The sequence below is a fragment of the Phocoena sinus genome, chromosome 8, assembly GCF_008692025.1.
Source record: "Phocoena sinus isolate mPhoSin1 chromosome 8, mPhoSin1.pri, whole genome shotgun sequence".
NCBI classification, from domain to species: Eukaryota; Metazoa; Chordata; class Mammalia; order Artiodactyla; family Phocoenidae; genus Phocoena; species Phocoena sinus.
In genome coordinates this window covers 46,520,284-46,542,180 of record NC_045770.1, presented here as the reverse complement: position 1 = coordinate 46,542,180, position 21,897 = coordinate 46,520,284, and the positions used below count along the sequence as shown (strand labels likewise).

Below are 21,897 nucleotides of genomic sequence, written 5' to 3'. Positions count from 1 at the left end.
GTTCAAGTATAGACAAGGGCTCAGTTTGAAAGCCCTGGGTTAATACTCTCAGAGATAATGACTGTGTGACCTTAAGCAAGTTACTCAACTTCTTAGACTCTCAATTTATTAATCTGTAAAAGGGGTTAATAATACCAATTCCACAAGATCATCAGAAGATCATATAAGATCATTCGTGTGTTCGTTCAACCTATGTATTGCGTGCCTTACTGTGTTCCAGGCACTGTGCTAGGAGCTGGACTGTAGCAGTGCACAAGAGGGGCACAGTCCTTGCCCTCCTGGAGCTTGCAGATCACAGGGAGAGAGAGAAACATTGCATAAATAATATCTCAATAATTGCTAGTATGATAATCTAGGGAGCCTGGCACGCCGCTCAGTGCCTGGCTCAGAAGGCACCCTTCATACACATTACGTAACTCCCTCCCTTTCTTCACTTCTCTCAAAATAATATAACAAGTGCTGTCTGCTAGTATATACTAATTATCTATTACCGAAATTTTCAGGGGCTCCCACTATAAGTAGGTACTATCTCAGTCCCACATAAACATAGATGGGTTGCCGAGGAAACCCAAGGTGACTAAGTTCATGTCCTCTCCAGGCTCCTAAATCAAAGGAGACCAGCAGAAAATGACCGCATGAAGTCACATAGCTCATCCTCAAAACCTGTGGCTCAGCAGAACAGAAAGTGCGAACACATCAAGCTCCAGGGTGAGCATCGTCCTGGGACTCTGGGCTGCGTGCAGGCAAAAATGGCAGCTCTGAGTGTGAAGGCCTGGCCCTCTCCACAGCCTGTCCAGGCACTAAAATATGAAGGGGAGGGCAGGGCCCTTTCCTCTACTCATGGGCTCAATTCATTTCTGGTGAAAGAAAGCCTGGGCTTCCCTAAGGTTTACTCGTGAGTGACAATGTTATTTAAAGATCTCTGGGCACAATGGCTTTCCTAACTCCCCAGTGGCCTGGGACAAAAGAACCAGGGCCCAAGCACTGGCCCTGCTCATTGTGAAGCAGCAGCTGCGGGTCCTGAGGCTGGAGAGAGATTTCCTCTTCCTGCCCTCCCTCCCCTCCCAGCGCCTGCCTTGTGCTCTCTGCACGGCTGGTGCTGAGCTGGCCGGCCCCGGGCGGTGCACAGGCTCTTAACAGAAAAGCTTCCTCTTTTATTCCTTTAGCGGCAGCTGGGGTAGGGAATAAATCTCACTGGCTTGGTAATTCAGGCAACCTTATTTTGGGCACTGACTGGAGATCAATTGCTCTCTCCTTTCTTGGTAACCTCGCTGTCCCCTGCACCGTCCTGGAGCTCTAAAAATATTTGTCAATTTGCTGCAAGTGTTTGTCTACAAGTCTGTCTCCCCATTTAGATACCTAGGTTTCCTTATGGCAGGTACTGTGCCCTACTTATTTTTACCTCAGTGCTTGGCTTGTAGTAGGAGCTGAATAAATGTCTGGAGAAAGAGAGAAAGGGGAGAGAGAGAGAGAGCACGCGAATGGATGAATGCATAAATATTAGTCTCCGAGGTTGGACAACTAGATTAGGAGATGCCAGTCTGGACTTTGAAGACCCTAGTGGGTCCTCAGAGGTTCCACAGAGGTGTTGAGTGGGGAGTGTCGTGAGAATAGGTGTCTGTCTTGCTTCTCCAATGCAGCTTAACTCAGCTTTTATGATATTCATTGAGCTTCCTTATTTGAGATTTTGTGTGAATAAAAGGTTCTGTGGCTAAGAAAATTGTTTGAAAAGAACACTGGGCTCAATTTTTCTCCCTTACATCTCTTCCGGCTTTGCTCTTTTCCGTGACAAGGCAAGTACTTGTATCTCTTCTGCTTCTGACCACTGGTAGAACATTCTCCTGCATCTTATTCTTGGAAGGCAGGAGGAATGACACGGATGAGGGCATTCACTTGCCAAGTACTCACACTGTGTTCTACTTGGGCCAGAGTTCCAACAGTTAAGCTGCTGCCGCCTGGTCCCCACACGTCCTGGTTCTCCTTACACATCACATCGCAGCGATAGGGCTCCTGAGGTGAGTGGTGTTTGCAGCCTCTATCTCCAGCTCCATTTTCTCACACCTAATTTTAACATAACTTACACTGCACTTCATAGCACTTCTGCTGACTGTCCCAAATGGGGAGGGAGCCCAGCCCCCAGAGAACAGAAGTGCTGCTGCAGATGGGACGGTCATGGACACTGTCTTGGAAGAGCTCGTCACTCAAGTTTGAAAAGGACGTCATCAGAGAACCTGACAAGCCCGAACCATCATAAGGTCATAGAGAGACACCCCCCGACACACACCCTACAACTTCGTCTATTTACTCACTAGCAAGGGTCTATAGAGCACCTACTATGTGCGGGGCTGTGGGGATATAGGGATGGATACGAGAAAGTCCTCTTGTTAAGGAGCTCCCATCCTAATAATGGAGACAAAGTAAAGAAAATGAAACAATTCAAGATGACAAGCACAGACACAGAAATGTATCAAGTGCTAAGGGATTACAGAGCGGGGAGAGAACAATGCTCCTTGAGGGCTGTGGGAGCAGTGGTGAAGGCGTCACTGAAAAGCAACATCTGAATTAGACCTTGACTTTGGACAGTTCTTCAAGCCTGGAGGCAGGAGATGGAAGCAGGGCAGGCACGGAGCACCTGAGGGAAGTGGAGCAGATGTGGGGTGCTGGACCATATGGGGGGTGGGACTGAGGGGCAGTCAGGCTGGAAGGATAGAGTTGACCAGACTGAAGTGGTGTTCGCAAGCTTTGCTAATTGTATTACTCTGCGGGCGGTGAGAAGCCACTGGGGGTTTTCAAGCATGGTCTCACGTGTCCTGTTAAGGAATGCTAATGATCCTGTAGGCGATGGGGAAGGCAAGCCCACAAGTACTGACCCAACCTTCACAGTGAAGAGCCCTCTGGCAGGTGAGTGGACGGATGGCGAGGGGCAGAGGCTGGAGGCTCGAGGCAGTGATAGGCTGTGGCCGTGGTCCATGTGAAGAAGGAAGTTGCTCTATACCAAGCAGAGCGGAGGAAACGAAGTAGAAGAGAAGGGATAGCTTCAAGGTACATTTCAGAAGGAGAGGACACAAGATGGGAGCCTCCCAGTGTATGGAGCCATGTGGGGAAAGGTAGAAGACCTTCCCCGGGCCTGGGAGACTGGGGCCAGCCCCCATGTCTGTTACTCAGCGTCACGTGGGCATCCATGAGGCCGGGGTCCTCACAGTCTTTGCGATGCCGTTCTGTTCCTGGGGTGTGGTGAGCCACTCCAGCATCAGAGTTGTTGACATCAGCCCTTGTGGTTCGGAATGTGCTAAGTGATTGCTCAGTTCTGGTTGTTCTATTCCAGTTTTCTGCAGGCCCCCTGTTATGTTGTGTCCTCCAAAATCCATATGTTGAAGTCCTAATCCCTGTACTTCAGAATATGGCTGTATTTGGAGCTAGGGTTTTTTAAGAGGTAATTAAGTTAAAATGGGGTAGTTTGGGTGCACCTTAATCCACTCTGACTGGTGTCCTTAAAGAAGAGGCAATTAGGACACAGACTCAGAAGAGAGAGTCCATATGCAGACACAGGGAGAAGACGGCCCCATGCAAGCCAAGAAGAGAGACCTCAGAAGAAATCAAATGTGCCGACACCTTGACCTTGGACTTCTACTCTTCAGAACTGTGAGAAAATAAATTTCTGTTGTTTAAGGCATCCAGTCTGTGGTACTTTGTTATGGCAGCTCCGGCAAACTAATACACCTCCTGTGAACAAAATCTCACCCAGGGTCCAAGCCTGCCTGAACCCACCTGGGCAGGACCTGGGACCACATTCCCTCTTTTTATTTCTCCAGCCAGTCCAGCTTCTTCACTGGCCCATCCCTTTATTAGACTCACCGTGACAGTGGGTGGGCAGGTGAGTCCGGGGAATTTGGTCACTCAAGCAAGAATGGCACTGGGTTATTACCCGCAGGGGACTGCTGCTTTTCTCTAAAGAGCCAGTCGATTGGATCACAAAGCTCACAATAACCCAGCTCTCAGCATACTCTCAGACCTGGCTTCTCAGGCATTAGGAGGGAGAATATTCCACTTATACCAGGATGACTATTGAGCTTTGTCGAACAAATACCACTTGGAAGAACAACGTAAACGGACTCCATCTTCAAGAGGTAAAGCCTATGGTAGAGGTCAAGGAGCACTTCCCCAACTGTGACGACTTCCTCACTACATCCGAGGAGAGAGAAGTGGGAGACCTGTGGCCTTCAGCAGGCAAACACAGGGCATTTTACTGTGACTGATGGGGCGACACGGTTTTGCTAGACAATTGTTGGATGTGGCTATAGCTGAGCCCCGACATCTGACGTAAGCCACGTATCTAAGGGTTGCTACTGAAACCCGTAACAAAGGAGCATTTTATGCAGTTCCTCTCCAGATTTGGAGATGTCGGGTTCTCTCCATTTCTGGCTGGCAACAAAACAGAGAAGCTTAGAGCAGTGCTGTCTGGAATGTCCAAGGAAGTCCCCCCAATTCAGTACGACCTGGAGAATATACTTTCTAGTCACTCCGCTAGAAGGAAATCCAGGAAGGGGAAGAGTACAGAACTTATGACCCAAAGAGACCTGCATTTGAATCCTGGTTCCATGGGTGGCTAAGTCTGTGACCTTGGGCAGCCTGTTTACCCTTCCATTGGCCTCAGCTTTCTCATCTATAAACCTGGCATAATACAGACCCCTTTGCACACGGTTATTACGAGGATTCAGCGTGACTGTGTGTGAAAAGAGAACAAAGAAGCTGCATGGAGATGATGATGGTGGGCTAGACTCACATCCAGGAAAATGACTCACTCGTGTACACAAGAGTATAGATCACTGTTACCCTGACAAGTTAACATGGCAGGTCAGCAATTCCTCAACCTTTCTTTTTTTTTTTTTTTTTTGCGGTACGCGGACCTCTCACTGTTGTGGCCTCTCCCGTTGTGGAGCACAGGCTCCGCTCCGCGGCATGTGGGATCTTCCCAGACCGGGGCACGAACCCGTGTCCCCTGCATCGGCAGGTGGACTCTCAACCACTGTGCCACCAGGGAAGCCCCCTCAACCTTTCTTTACTCACGCGGTAGAAGTCAGCCGGCACCTTAATTGCCAGGCACCATAATATACAAAACAGACAGTGTCTCCCCCACTGTAGGAACTGACGATGCCTTTCCCAACCTGCTGGGAATTTTAACACCGGTCACAAAAGGATATTATAACACTCTGGACACATTTCTCAAAAGATGGTACTTTGCTACAACGGTCGTAAGAACAACAGCTATCATTTCATACATTAGTTTTATGCTTAGCATTTTGTAAAACAACACTTTTACATACATCACATGAACCACATAAAGTCTTTGGAACATCAACACACAACCAGCAGGTTGCAGAGCTGGGTCACAAGCCTGGTCTCCATCTGACTCTAATCTCAATAGGGATTTTGTAATGTATCTTTTTTTTTTTTAAGTTTAAAAGTAATATATGCTTATTGTACACTGAAAAGTTAAGAAAACTTAAATAAAAGTCACACCTAATAGCATCACTCAGAGATAACCACTGCATTGTTTTGCTCTATTTCCTTCCTTTATTTTTTCTGTGCTTAAAAAAACCCCCTTGTTTTAAACAAAGTTGAGATTATACTATACATAAAATTTCATATATATATGTATATATATATATACATATATATGAAGTTTTTTCCTCTTAAAATTATAAGACAAGCATTTTCCCACATACTAAAACTTCAACCTAAAACATCACTTAAAAATTGAAAAACAACTCCAACTGATTATCTAATAATTCCCCTGTTTTCTATAATATAATTGTTTCCAAACTTTCACTATTATAAATTATGCTGTGATGAGCACACTTAAAACTTTGTATTTCTGATTTTTCTTTAGGTTGAACTACTGGACTTAAGAGATTGATGACTTTTTCATTCATTCATTCATTCAACAAATATTTAATGAGCACCCGCTAGGTGCTGGACAACATTCAAAACTGGTAATGTAGTAATAAGCAAAAAATTTAAAGACAGACAAAAACCCTTGCCTTCAAGAACCTTATGTTCTAGAGAGATCTAAACATTTTTAAGTCTCCTTAGGCATATTGCCAAATCACCTTCTGAAAGGCTGGAGCAACTTACAATCCCACTAGCAGTACATCAGTAGCTGTCTTACCGCATGATCACCAGCACTGAGTATTCTGCTTCAAAAATTTTTGACAATTTCATAAATTGTCATGGCTATGTTGCATTCCTTAAGGACATTTCCCCTTCACTCTCTCCCCCGTTTATTCACCACCTCACAAAACACAAGTAAACTGAAGAGACGTTTAAATTCCCATCCAAATGGTAAGTTTCAAAGTTGTTTTTTTCCCGCCAGTGAGAAAACAATCCCAGCCCCAAGTCAGGGATGGCAACAGTGGAATCACCTCCTATACTTTGCAAGGTAGCCAGAAATAATGATGACAAATCCATGTTCTGTTAGGGCTTGATGTGTCTGGGAGAAAAGTCAGCAGTGAGTTTCTCCAGCCAAAGGCCAGATTTCTTTGGGGGATCAGCCAGAACAAGCCAGGTGGGATCCCTACAGGTAGGGGCTAGGGTCAGGATCAAATGGGAGTCTGTCACCAAAGTCTGTCACTTGGTAAGCTACAAAGCACTGAGCAGTAGAAAGGAGTTTTATTCTTTTTCATGGAGGCCTTTGGAGGATGTTGAAGACTTTGGCAGGGCCTTATAACATGTATGGAAATATATAAAAATAAGTCAATAAAGTATCAATAAAGAAAGTGAAAATATTATATACATAATATTTTCGGAGTGTTAATCATGTGTTAGAAATTTTCAGAATTCTCTTTTTACAATACATCCATACATAGTGCTTACTCTGTATCAGACACTGTTTTAAGAACTTTTGACTCCTGTGGTCATCATAATCAGCTTATGATGTAGATACTATCATCTCCATTTGACAGATGAAGAAACTGAGGCATAGAGAGATAAAGTTCTTGTAAAGCAAGGATCAGATCTCAGTTGTTCTGCCTTTAAAGCCTGTGCTCTTAAAAACTATCTTATAAGAAGGAAACTGATGATCAAATCAAGTAAGTAATCAGCATGGTTCAACAGTTCAGGTCAAGAGGGATTTACTGAATGCCTTCTATGAACCACGCACTGTGCTGGCCCAAGGTCACAAAGCTCACGAGCGTGAGGGCTGGGAGCTTGCATCTGGCTCAAGGTCTGTCTGACTCCAGGCCCTCACTGTTTCTACTACACCTTGCTTAAGGGAAAATGTTTTCTTGTTTGGGTTGATGTCTAAGAGGTGAGGATGGCACAGGGCACGGTGCTCTTGGAACAAAATGCCACAGCTACAGGAACAGAAGCTCAGCTGTGCTGTTCGAAGGCAGATCTGGGTGAGCCCCTCTCTATACCTTTGAGGCCCCAGATATTCTAATATGGTCCAGATGGTTTAGAATTTATCTTTTTGGTTCAGATCCCTCCATGCAATGAAAACAACAGTCTTTAGAATTCCAAGAAGTGTTCATAAAATCCTGGGCCTTGGCATTAGAAATGGTTGGACCTTCAGTTGTTGAAAACTCTCTTATATGTTTCCCCTGACAACTCACTCTGTGCCCCAGACCGCTTTGATAGCTCCCTTAACGGTTGCCTTCACATTTTAAAACCTATGAAATTACATATTTGAAGGGATTATTCATTTTTTTCCTATGGAAAGCGTACACACCCCATAATGCTTTAATAATGATAACCAGATGTATTGAGGGTTCTTTGACAAGGGGTTTCTTTAGCTAATTTGAGAACATACTGAATTTCAGTCTCTTCTGACTCGTGCAAAAATGAGCAGAATGTAAAGTGCCCTATACATTTCCTACTTGTGCGATTTTAACACTTTCATCATAGTCAAATGAAATATATTTGAAGCCAAGTCTCCCCTTTCTCCATTTTGAAAGTACAGGTTTTGGGCTTTACTCAGTAAAGCCCAGGAAAACGTTTAACCAGAAGGACTGGCTACTCCTACTAGTTCCCACTCAAAATTCATCCCATAATACCTCCCAGTCATGCTTATGCTCTGACCTCCTTCTTTCTTACTCTCAGAAGAGCCTGAGAGACTTTAAGAAAGTTTATTACCTACATGTAGAATCGTAAGATACCAGGGATGGAAGGGACCTCAACGATCATCTGGTCTACCTCTTTACAGCTGAGGAAACTGAAGTTTCAGAAAGGTTCCATGATGTGGCCAAGATCATGTGTGTAGGAAGTGGCAGAGTTTAGACTTGAACTTCATTCTGAGTGCAATGTTCATTTATTATATCACTTTGCCTCTCTCTTCTGCTTTCATTTTCTGTACTTTCTCTCCTTTTTCTTTATGTTTTCTATTTCCCCCATCAGAACTAGGTCTTGGATGGTTGTGGGAGGGGTCAAACCATCCTTAATGGGCGTGAAGTGGTATCTCATGTGATTCTGATATTCATTTCCTTAATGATTAATGATGTTGAGCATCTTTTCCTGCACTATTGGCCATCTGTATATCTTCTTTGGAGAAAGGTCTATTCAAGTACTTTGCTCATTTTTTAGTTAGCTTTTTGGTTTATGTTTTTTGTTGTTTTGTTTTATTTTCGTCTTTTTGTTGTTGACTTGTAAGAGTTCTTTATATATTCTGGACACTAAATCATTATCAGGTATATGACTTGTAAACATTTTCTCCCATTCTGTAGCTTATCTTCTTATCTTAAAGCTCAGTGTCTGTTGCTTACTCAGAGACTTCTTATGATACTAAAAAGTTTGTTTTCATATGTCTAAGTACAGCTGTCTTATACCCTTGAAACTATAAATATTTGTTATGGGAAACTACATTTGTTAAAATTGGTAATAGAAATTCATTATTAAACTTTGTGGTTTGTAGTAGAAAAAAATAACAAGTATTTAAGCATCTACTGTGTCTCTTGTCCTCAATGTATTTTGATTTAATTTGGAGCGGAAGACTTTTACTACTGACATGGTTACACCATACATAATCCAGTGCAATGTACAAAGAAAGTACTGGAATTAGCACCCAGCTTCATGCCCAGTCAAGTTCAGACAAGCTGCTTTACCTCTGCCCCTCTGTTTTCCTTATCTGTAGGATGGGGGTGATAATATCCTCTTTGCCTCCCTCTGAGGGCTGTTGTGAGGATCAAATGAGAAGAATGAGAACCTGCACCAAGGAATCAGAGACTCCAGTGGAACAGCCTTGCCGACCCCCAACACATACACACAAAAGTACTTCATAAACTGTTATCCATGCATGGGTGTTGTCCTGGGCAGGCCAGGCCAGACGGTGTCCTCACAGTACTGCTGGAATGAGTTTTCTAAAACACAATGCTGGCCGAGTTGCTTGCTCTGTCTTCTAAAACCCTACGGTCTCCCCCTCTTCTAAAAAAGACTTGGTGATCTGACCCTATGGCCTCTTCTCTGGCTCTGAGCCACAGGCCCCTAAGTCTGGCAGTGCCAACCTGGCTTCCAGTCTGTACCACCCTCTGCCACTGTTGGAGCATCTGCACGTACTGTTCCACAAACACACAGTTTGAAGGCTGGATATGCCCCTGGGTCACGGAATCTGACACCTGTAACCAGGTGTCGGTCCTGGGAAGTGTCTCAGAAGTGTGACGGAGAAGAAATGACTCTATCCTTTGAAGACTTTTTTGGGAGCTCAATTCTGCCACCAATAGCTGTTTGACTCTGGGCCAGCCTCCGGGGGCCTCAGCTTCCATATCCATTAATTTAGGTGAGCTCAGAGTCCCTTTCAGTCTATGACCCGGCATTTCCTCTATGACCACTAATTTTTTTAGCTTTGTTGAGGTATAACTGACAAATAAAACTATAATATATTTAAAGCGTACAATATGATGATTTGATATACATACACATCGTGAAAGGATTCTCTGCATTGAATTAATTAATATATCCATCACCTCACATATTTACCCTTTTGTGAGTATGTGTGAGAACACTTAAGTACTATTCTCTTAGTAAATTTCAATTATACAATACAGTATTATCAACTATAGTCACCATGTTATACCTTAGATCAGATCCTTATAACTGAAAGTTTGTACCCTTTACCAACCTCTCCATCCCCAGCCCCTGGCAACCACCACTCTACTCTTTGTCTCTATGTATTCAACTTTTTTAAAGATTCCACGTGTAAGTGATCCCATGCAGTATTTGTATGAACAAGTATTTTCTGTTGCATTATACTGAAGTCAGTGATCCTTAATAATAGTCATTATTCACTGACATTTACTATTTAGGCTTTATTTAACTACATTATTTAAAATCTTTGTTATAACCTTTTAAAAATAGATATATAAAAATCATGCCTGTTTTACAGATGGAACGGACAAGTAACTTGCCTGAATCATACAGCCAGAAAGGGAGGAGCTAGCTAGGGTTCAAACCCAGACAGTATGACTCCAAAGCCCATAGTCTTTTCAGCTCAAGTCCCTTCCTCCAGGACTCTTTCAATGATTTTCTCTTCTCTGAGTTTGCCTCCCTGCCCCACCTCATGGGCCTCCCACAACTGCCCAGTAACATTTGACTATTTCTCCACTCTACCAATTTTCTAAGGGCTTCCAAAGCCCACAGGTGTCCCTCCCAGAGAAGGATCTGGGAGTCCACTCCATGCATCAGAGATCTGCCCCCCAAAGCTATCTGAGCTCATTTGAAAAGAACAATAACTGCAATATCATGTGACCCTTACATAACAAAGATCAATTTCTCCCTTGCTATCTATTATCTTTTTGTTGTTGTTGTTGTTTGCGGTACACGGGCCTCTCACCGTTGTGGCCTCTCCCATTGCGGAGCACATGCTCCGGACGCGCAGGCTCAGCGGCCATGGCTCACGGGCCCAGCCGCTCCGCGGCATGTGGGATCTTCCCGGACCGGGGCACGAACCCGTGTCCCCTGCATCGGCAGGCGGACTCTCAACCACTGCGCCACCAGGGAAGCCCGCTTTCTATTATCTTATGAGACTGCCACAGCAATTCCATAAGTTAAGTGAGGACTGATTTGATAGATGAGGAGACTGAGGGTCACAGAATTCATCTGCCCGTGGTAACATACCTAGCTCCAAGTACATCATTTCCCTCCTGGGCTAAGCTGGAGTTTGGGGAAATATCTCAGGGACATGCCTTCCTAAGGTTCTCTTTGTGGACAGAAAAGGGGAGAGGGTGTCTCTGCCCACTTATAGCTCCATACCCAAGTGCCACTCAGATGGAACCCTGGCTTTGATCCTACAGAATCAGTCAGTGGCAGTCTTTGGTAAAGCTATTTTCAGGGCCCTTTCAGTGCTCTCACATTCCACCTCACAGGCTTCCCTTGTGTTCCATGAGCTTGACAGTCCCCCCAAATATCCCTGACAACCCCAGTGACTGATGTTCACCAGAAGCTGCTCAGGTCTCACATTCTCACATGGGGATGATGGAAAAATCCACCATTACCCAACGGGAACTGACAGTCCTTGGTGTTGATGACTATTCCCTTAAGGAAAAATGGAGCGATTTCGGTGCAGTGGTGGAGTGACTTTTGTTGGCTGACTGGTTTTGAGTTGGAGGTCATTTGTCTGGCTTTAGATCATCTGGTGTTTACCCTTCCCGTTTTAATCATCCCTATTTCTTTTTCTAATCCAAGTGTCACCAGGAGGATGAAGTGCAAACATGCGAGGTTGCTGTTTTCAGCAAATTCACTCAGTAATCAATGCCAAACCAGGGTTTGCCTGAAAACCAGTCTGGCACTGACAGGAGGAGGAGATAGGGTTACATTTCTTGTAAACCAGCAGCTCGGTTTTCATTTTTGCACATGGTGGATTTTGTTGTTGTTATTCTGGACTGAGGGACAGGCTGATTTTTCATAGCTGGGTTTACAGTTTAGTGTAGCACTGCTTCTTGCAACTTGCTGAATAAATTCTAGTCAATGTACATTCCCAGCCTTTAAGAAGTTTAGCAATCCACCCCCCTCTCAGAGTGATCTTTCTAAGTTAGAGATGTGATTGTGCTACTCCTTTTTGGGCATATTCTGGTCAGAAGTTACTTTTCAGATTTATTGATCAGGCTGATATTTACCTGGTATACCAGCAGCACTGTGACATGGCTGGCCTCTGTTCTGACTCTTTTAGATCCATGCCATACAGGTCATTAAATATTTTGAATATTACTTCTATTTATTAACCTCTACTTCTACCTTTACAGCACCAAGTCAAGCCATTATAGAACACACATCATGCATACACTACCAAATGTAAAATAGCTAGTGGGAAGCAGCCGCATAGCACAGGGAGATCAGCTCGGTGCTTTGTGACCACCTAGATGGTGGGATAGGGAGGGTGGGAGGGAGACGCAAGAAGGAGGGGATATGGGGATATATGTATACGTATAGCTGATTCATTTTGTTATAAAGCAGAAACTAATGCAACGTTGTAAAGCAATTATACTCCAATAAAGATGTTAAAAAAAAAAGAAAAAGAACACATCATGCTTTAAATAAACCAAGATCTCTTATTTTCTCATACCTTTGCCTTGAATCCTCCAACCTTCCCTTACTCTTCTTATCCTTCAATGTTCTCAGGTTGTGAAACCTTCCCCAACCCCTTCCCCTCTCCCTTTTCCCACCATGCACATTGTTAGTCATTCCTTCCTCTCTGATTCCATAGCACTGTCTAACACCAAAGAGTTATATAAGACACAGTTGTCTCACTACAGGGAAAAATATTCCCCCAAAGTGAAGTCAGTATCATCAGAAGAAAACAAAGTAGGGGGCTTCCCTGGTGGCACAGTGGTTGGGAGGGGACACGGGTTCATGCCCCAGTCCGGGAAGATCCCACATGCCGCGGAGCGGCTGGGCCCGTGAGCCATGGCCGTTCAGCCTGTGCGTCCGGAGCCTGTGCTCTGCGACGGGAGAGGCCACAACCGTGAGAGGCCCGCATACCGCAAAAACAAACAAACAAAAAACAAAGTCAAGTCCGTTGTTGCCATAGAGATTTACAGAATCTTAGATTTGGAAGGGATCTAAGAGGGTCTTTCCTAAACCCTTCTGAAGTATCCTTGATAGATGTGTTTTTAGCTTCCAATCAAGTGCTTCCAGAAATGGAGAAGTCAGTGTGTTTTGGAAAGTTTTTCTTTACACTGAGCAAAAGTTGATCTCGCAGTAAACCCTGCTCATATGCCCTTCTGCTTTCTGGAGATGTAGAGCAAGTCTACTTCTCACTGTACTTGATGGCCCTTCAGATATCTGAGGAGGGCTCTCATCTGCCTTCTGTCCTTCAGAAAGAGACTGGGGTCCCAAAATCATTTTTCCCTGCATGTTAGAATGAGGATCGTGCCCTGAGTGTCCCTGTACCTGTCAACCGTACCTGTCAGGTTATTTCCCAAATGCTTGGCACCAGGTTGTTTTCTGGGGGGAACATAAATGTTGCACACATTGTATTCAGAATTGATTAAGCATAGGCAGTACACACCTTAAATATAAGGTTACAAATGAAGAAAATATTTAAAATAACAGAAGGTATTTCTTAGAAAAAGTTCCAAACATTCTGCAATGGAGCTAGCAGATTGAAGTTCAGCTGCAGCTCATTATTTGTGAAATGTTATGCCTATTTCTTGCAGAGGAACAAAGAGGCAGCCAAAAGATAAGGCTATGTGTCTCTCAGAGTCCACGCATGCTGGCTTCACTTTGGAAAAAATTCCTAGGCGGGGCCACTGCGGGGAGCTGGAGACCACTCTGAAATGAAAGCTAATTCTAGTAAAATTAAGTATGCATGTGATGGAAACAATCTGGGCAGTGTCTGAATCTATTTTGGGAAGTGATCCTGGAACTTTTCTCTGAGAAGCCACTCACAATAGTGGTGTTTTCAGGCATGGTTTAAATGCAGTTTTGCCCAGAGGCAGAGCCATGGACTCAAATACCCTCTAAGCTCCCTCTAGAGGTTCACGTGTGTAGCTGCCAGCAGAGCTCCCGGGTTTGGAAGCCTGTCCCAGTGCCCAGAGCAGCATCAAGAGAGACACAAGGAGTTGCTGATCCTTTCTCTTAATTAGAGCCAAATCTATTGATTGAAACAAATTAGAAAACAAAACAAAATTCCATTCTCCAAAAAAAGTAAGGCTGAGATCAAATACATTGTGAATATACATTCATACAGAAGAGGCAGTAACTGGTAATATTCTAAAAGTTCAAATTAGGTAATAGGCTGGTGGTTCACAGAACAGTGAAAAACGTAAAAGTTTTTAATGATTTCCTAGATGTGCTGATGTCTAAAATGGCATGTATCTTTTGGTTCACAGGTGATTTAATCAAGATGATCATCATTACAGCCACCAACTTATGTGTCAGGCACTGCGCTGAATACTTTGCCTGAATTTTCTCATGTAATTTTCACAAGTCCCCCCTTTAGACAGATACTGTTATTAGCACCATTTACAGATCAGGAAGCAGGGACTTATGGGAATTAAATCCTTTGTACAAGTTCATGCAGTTCATATACGGTGATGCTGGGATTAGAACTCTGGTCTGTGCTCTTAGACACAATAAAATAATGCTTTCTCATTGGAGGAAACTGAACTCATCAAGATTAATGACTAGCCTCAGGCACCCAACAAGCAGTGGTGCCATTAATGAAGGGCTTGATTGAGAGACTGTACATACAATGTCTGGTCCATTGTGAATATTCAGGAAAACCTTCCCTTCTGAAATGATCACCAATCTGATTTCATGTGTCCTGTGTCTCCCAGAGCACAGAGACCCCTGGGAGATAGTCCATGACAGTTAAGCTTTGCATCCTGTCACCTAGACCTGTATGCTGCCTATAATGGGTGCTGAGTACACATTTGTTAAATGAATCAATGAATGATGGAATGCCACTGCCTGTCCTCTAAGAGCTTACGATCTGCTAGAAATAAAACTTGTGCATACAAACACACACACACACACACACACACACACACACACCCCAGTATAATTATAACACTAGCCAGAAGTGAGTTAAGATATATAAAAGATATAAGCCAGCAATTCCACACTCTTCATTTATACGAAGCCAGAAAAAAACTTGCCCATGTACAAGGAGACATACAAGAACGTTGATTGCAAAATTATTTCTGATAGTAAAAATTAGGAACAACTAAATTTTCATCAACAGAGGCATGGAGAAGTAACTTCCACTTTACAGATACAATGAAATGTTATATATAGTAATTTAAATGAATGGTCTAAAACTAAATGTATTATATAGATAACTCATGAAACACAGTAAGTGAAAAAATAATGATAATAATAGCTAACATTTATTTAACATTTTGCATGTATTAACTCAATTTAGCCCTCACAAAAACTCTTTAAGGTTAGATACTATCACCAAACCCATCTTAGAAATGAGGAAGTTGAAGGATACCTACATCTGATATAACACTAAGATGTTTAAAGATATGCAAAAGACTCTAATGTAAGAATATATCCATATGAATAAAGGTATTAAAACATGCAGAGGAATCCCAAGATTATGACAGTGATTACATTAGAGGTAGCAAAAGGGAGGAGACCATGATCAGGGAGGGGAATAGAGCAAGCATCAAATGTATTTGTTTTTTTTTTGTTTGTTTTGTTTTTTTTTAAACATCTTTATTGGGGTATAATTGCTTTACAATGGTGTGTTAGTTTCTGCTTTACAACAAAGTGAATCAGCTATACATATACATATGTTCCCATATGTCTTCCCTCTTGCGTCTCCCTCCCTCCCACTCTCCCCATCCCACCCTTCCAGGCTGTCACAAAGCACCGAGCTAATATCCCTGTGCCTTGCGGCTGCTTCCCCCCAGCTACCTACCTTACTACGTTTGTTAGTGTGTATATGTCCATGACTCTCTCTCGCCCTGTCAAAACTCACCCTTCCCCCTCCCCATATCCTTAAGTCCGTTCTCCAGTAGGTCTGCGTCTTTATTCCTATCTTACCCCTAGGTTTTTCATGACATTTTTTTCCCTTAAATTCCATATATATGTGTTAGCATACGGTATTTGTCTTTTTCTTTCTGACTTACTTCACTCTGTATGACAGATTCTAGGTCTATCCATCTCATTACAAATATCTCAATTTCATTTCTTTTTAAGGCTGAGTAATATTCCATTGTGTATATGTGCCACATCTTCTTTATCCATTCATCCGGTGATGGGCGCTTAGGTTGTTTCCATGTCCTGGCTATTGTAAATAGAGCTGCAATGAACATTTTGGTACATGACTCTCTTTGAATTTTGGTTTTCTCAGGGTATATGCCAAGTAGTGGGATTGCTGGGTCATATGGTAATTCTATTTGTAGTTTTTTAAGGAACCTCCATACTGTTCTCCACAGTGGCTGAACCAATTCACATTCCAATGTATTTGTTTTTATTTCTCAAGCTGGATGATTGTTACACAGATACTCTTTATATTTATACTTTTTTAAAATGTCTGAACTATTTCATAATAAAGAAAGAGATCAACAAAAAGAAACTAAATACCTTGAGGGCTCAAAGGAAAGAAACATGATTCCTGATACTGCCCGGAGAAGGGGGCATTTAAATGAGACCTAAACATTATGGGTACCACTAGCAAATACAGAAATCAGAACATGCGCAGAGTGAAAGACTCTGAGCACAAAGGTGGGAGGTGCAGGAGAATTCAGATTGTTAGAAAGACATTCCACTTTCCATCCCAAGGCCCCCAGGAGGCCCAGCCTGCGGGACTCAGACTCCAGAGTTGGTGGTTCCAACATTTACTTGGCCTTTTTCTGTGGCTGTAGAACTGGGGGACTGGGAAGCCCCAGCCTCTCTGCCAGGGGTAACCCGGCTGGCTGGAAGTGCTTGAATCTGCTGGCATCCTGTGGCTCTCTCTTGGATGGAGTGGGAGGGGGCATGCTTGCCTGATTCTCAAAGGCAGATTGGCTGGATGTGGAAGTCTGTTCACAAGCATGAATAATGACCGACAGAGTGTCTGCTTTGGAGTTTGGGGAGGAATGATGGGAACTTGCTGCAACTCAAAATCCAGACACTGACTGGCTGACAATTCACTTCACTTGCCAAGCCCTTCCCTGAATCAAGTGTTCTGGAGATTAAGCTTTTCAATAGCTTCTCTGTATCCACTAATCTATGAACAGGTCAAGCCACTGAACCGACTGTGGGCCAGAAAGACCAGAGCACTTTGGAATACCCCAGACAGTCCAGTTTTCAGGCAGCTGTGGCATTGGGTCTGGACAGCCCCAAACTCCAAGCGGACTTGCTCGACACTATCCTGAACCTGGGCCTCAGCCTCTTGCTCACCCGACCATCTGTGCCTATGGGGACTGGCCACACTTCTGACTGGTTCTCACCTGCTCTTTAACTGTTTGTGGTCTGGATCAGAAAAACTGGGATGCCATAACTCAGAGCCTTAGACCATTTTGCCAGAGCCTCTGGGGGCAATAGCTGGTTTCCCAAGTACACACTCAAAAACAAGTAGCTGCTCAAGGGCTTCCCTGGTGGCTCAGTGGTTGAGAGTCCGCCTGCCAATGCAGGGGACACCGGTTCGAGCCCTGGTCCGGGAAGTTCCCACATGCCACGGAGCAACTAAGCCCGTGCACCACAGGTACTGAGTCTGCGCTCTAGAGCCTGCGAGCCACAACTACTGAAGCCTGCGTGCCTAGAGCCCGTGCTCTGCATCAAGAGAAGCCACCGCAATGAGAAGCCCACGCACTACAATGAAGAGCAGCCCCCGCTCGCCTCAACTAGAGAAAGCCTGTGCACGGCAACGAAGACCCAACACAGCCATAATTAATTAATTAATTAATTAATTAATTAATTAAAAAAAGAAGTAGCTGCTCAAAAGACACTTGTTGTTTGACTGACAGAAATGAGTATCTGGTTCATGTTGCATTCAAAGGAAGGAAGCACCTTGTCCTGCGATGGGAAGACCTAGAAGTTAAGTCTGAAGATGAGCCTTGGATGTTGGCACTTCCTCTGCTTCTGTATGTCTGATCTTGGACAAGTACTCAGCTTCTCTAAGCTGCACTTTTCTCATCTGTAAAACAGGGGCCACAGCAACAATTACCTAAAGAGTGGCTGTGAGGAACAAAGACAATACACTACTGGCCACCATTTACTGATATTCACTATGTGCCTGGCTCTGTGCTTAGCGCTTTGAAACAGAATCTCACATTAGCTTCCCAGCATCTCTAAGAAGAAAGCTTAAGTCATCTGTACCAGTCTTAAATTCATAAACTGTGGATCTGGGATTCAAACCCAGGTCTGCCTGGCTCCAAAGACTATTACAGCACTAGGAGCTGCAAAATGCTTTGCAAATGTGTTTCCACTACTCATGTAGAAGTTGTAAACTCATCGCAACTGGGTTAAAACATTCTCTCTTGAAATGACTTGATTTGGGATTAATTTGATTTGGGATTACATTCTTGCTGTGAGTCCAAGACCCGCTTTGTTCCATATGAGCAGACTGGGCAACTTTTTCCTTTCTGTCTTGGCCCTCAGTGGGCCAGGTCAGACACTAAGGGCTCCCCAAAGCAAGAACAACCATCCCTGGGGGACCCCAAATCTCCCAATCTCCAGGGTGGGGCTTTCACCTTGGACCTCAGTTCTCTGTCTTCACAGCTTCTTGGCAATGGTCACCAACCAGGTGCCTAAGGATGTTTTTTGGTAGTGTCCCAAAGCTAAGTCCTCAAACCCAAATATTCACTTCACTTGCCAAACCCTTCCCTGCATCAAGTGTTCTGGAGATTGAGCTTTTCAATAGCTTCTCTGTATCCACTAACCTATGAACAGGTCAAGCCACTTCCCTTATACTGATATTATTCTTAATACTGTATTAAATATTGAGGGCTTGGCAGTCCTAGTTCCACAGCACTTACCACTTCAGATAAATTAATGAACTATTTCTCTATAAATGTCCAAATGTTGAATGTCCAAAATGTTGAATCATGTCACTTGTGGCCACAGGAGAACTTTTAGAGTTTTTGGCTGTAAGAACTCATCCATGCCGGCAGAACCAAATTCTTTTTTTTTATATGATCCAGCATGAAAAACCAAGAGCTATGGCCTTCAGCTGGAAGTCCTTTTGGGACGTGCTTTTCTGACTTTTAGAAGTCAAAGCAGGAGTTTATACACTATTCTTCCACATGAATAGATGTTAGAGAGCTTTTAGCCACATTTAGACTGTACATATTTTTCAGAGTCACAATTTGAGAAGCTATATAGCCTCTGGATAACTGGAATCATGGCATTTTAGAGCTGGAGGTTACCTGAGAAATCATCTAGTAGAGGATTCTCAAATTCATGGTGAAAAAAAAAATTAACTGTTCAATCACAAGCCATCATATTAAACACCATTCATTGAGTTCTTACTATGAGCCATGCACTGTTCTAAGCACTTTACAGGTATTAACTTATTTTGTCCTCTCCCAAGTCTCATAAAGTAGATACTGTTATTATTCTCATTTTATAGATGAGGAAACAGAGGCACGATAGTTAAATAACCTGTCCAAGGTTCAAATCCAGGCAGCGGGACTACCCTTCACCACCTCTTTACACTATCTCTTGATTCAAGATCACAGAGCTAGCAAGGGTCCACCTCTGTCTCAGTCTATAGTCAAGTTGCTGCAGGTATGCCTTTTGCCTTTGGAGGGATGTTGAGGAATTGGAAGTGGGTACATGGGGCTGTTGGGTGTTGGTAGTGTCAGGTAGTAGTGGTGGAATACCTCCTTTCTATTCTCAACTCCCCATACTCAGAGACTGTTAGCATTCTGACCTGCAGGGGTGCTATAGCTTGGGGGGTGGAGACAGAATGAAGCCTAATTCGTATGTCTTGCTCTCAAGGATTCTTCTGTGTAATCACCTCTCTGAGGTCACAAAATATTCTTTTGGTAGTATAAGAGTATATTCCTTTGAAAAAATATATATTTTTTAAACAGAAAAAATGTAAACATCCTAATTGCATGGAATGTATAGAGAAGTAGAAGAAAGTAAAATTTATAATCCCACCACCCAAAGACAATCACTGTTGACATTTTAGTATATTTTTTAAATTAAATGTAATTTTTTTATACAGCAGGTTCTTATTAGTTATCTATTTTATACATATTGGTGTATATATGTCAATCCAATCTCCAATTCATCTCACTACCACCACGCCCCGCCCCTGCTTTCCCCCCTTGGTGTCCATACGTTTATTCTCTACATCTGTGTCTCTACTTCTTTTTTTATGAATTTTATTTATTTTTTTATACAGCAGGTTCTTATTAGTCATCCATTTTATACACATCAGTGTATACATGTCAATTCCAATCTCCCAATTCATCACACCACCACCCCCGTTGCTTTCCCCCCTTGGTGTCCATACATTTGTTCTCTATGTCTGTGTCTCAATTTCTGCCCTGCAAACCAGTTCATCTGTACCATTTTTCTAGGTTCCACATATATGCGTTAATATATGATATTTGTTTTTCTCTTTCTGACTTACTTCACTCTGTATGACAGTCTCTAGGTCCATCCACGTCTCTACAAATGACCCAATTTCATTCCTTTTTATGGCTGAGTAATATTCCATTGTATATATGTACCACATCTTCTTTAACCATTTGTCTGCCGATGGGCATTTAGGTGGCTTCCATGACCTGGCTATTGTAAATAGTGCTGCAATGAACATTGGGGTGCATGTGTCTTTTTGAATTATGGTTTTCTCTGGGTATGTCCCCAGTAGTGGGATTGGTGGGTCATATGGTAATTCTATTTTTAGTTTTTTAAGGAACCTCCATATTGTTCTCCATAGTGGCTGTATCAATTTACATTCCCACCAACAGTGCAAGAGGGTTCCCTTTTCTCCACACCCTCTCCAGCATTTGCTGTTTGTAGATTTTCTGACGATGCCCATTCTAACCCGTGTGAATTAGTATATTTTCTTCTAGGCATTTTTGGACGATTCATATATTGTTAGCTGTGACTATTACAAATATGCTGTGCTGTATCTTGCTTTTTCCACTAAATACTGTCTATACTATTACAACAGGTTGTATAATATACCATTATGGGGATATGCCACAATTTATGTGAACATTCCTCTGTTGTTAGGCATGTAGGCTCTTTTTAAATGTTTTATCATAAATAGCACTAAAGGAAATTTTTCTGAATAGAGCTTTTACCATATTTAGGGTTACTTCTCTTGGAAAGATTTCCAACATGAAAATATTGGAACTTCTCTTCATCTGAAACATCATTTCATTAGGAATTTCTCAGTGTTAACATTAATTATCAAGCTGTCAACTGTCAATATGGAAATAAGCAAGTCATCATGAGACTTTTAATTATATCATATTCTTAAATGAACACCCCCTTTTTTCTCCCAATAGCACACTACAGCTACAGTTCGTTCTTTGGTAGAATGACAAATAGAAATACTCTGCCCACCTATAATATATGCACGTATGAAAATGACACAGAAAGTGGTTAAGAAAAAGGGTTCTACATCTGTGATATTCTTTCAGAAAAAACTCATAACCCCAGTCTAATCATGAGAAAACATCAGAGAAACCCAGTTGGGGGGCATTCTACAGAATACCTGACCAGGACTTCTCAAGACCATGTCAAGGTCATATCAAGGTCATGAAAAATAGGCAACGACTAAGAAACTGTCACAGACCAGACATAATACGGGGATATGGTAACCAAATGCAATGTGGTACCTTGGATTGGATCCTGGAACAGAAAATGGGCCTTAGTGGAAAACCTGGTGAAGTCCAAATAAAATCTGGAGTCTTTAGTTAATGGTAACGTACTAACATCAGTTTCTTAGCTTTGACAAATGTACCATGGAAATGTAAGATGTCAACATGAGGAAAGACTGGGTGAAAGGCATAC

The 21,897-nt window shown here is 42.9% G+C and overlaps 1 protein-coding gene across 5 annotated transcripts in view; it reads right to left on the bottom strand.

Moving 5' to 3' along the window:
* Positions 1-21,897, bottom strand: part of ME3 (malic enzyme 3) — a 297,110-nt gene that overhangs the window by 122,119 nt on the left and 153,094 nt on the right. Inside the window, exon 1 of one of the 5 annotated variants that reach the window (XM_032641781.1) lies at positions 17,929-17,946. The exons of the other annotated variants lie outside the window; for them this stretch is intronic. The gene's annotated coding sequence lies outside the window, so the exon portion shown is untranslated. Of the gene's footprint in view, positions 1-17,928; positions 17,947-21,897 lie in introns of those variants that run through there. 5 annotated transcript variants of the gene reach the window in all.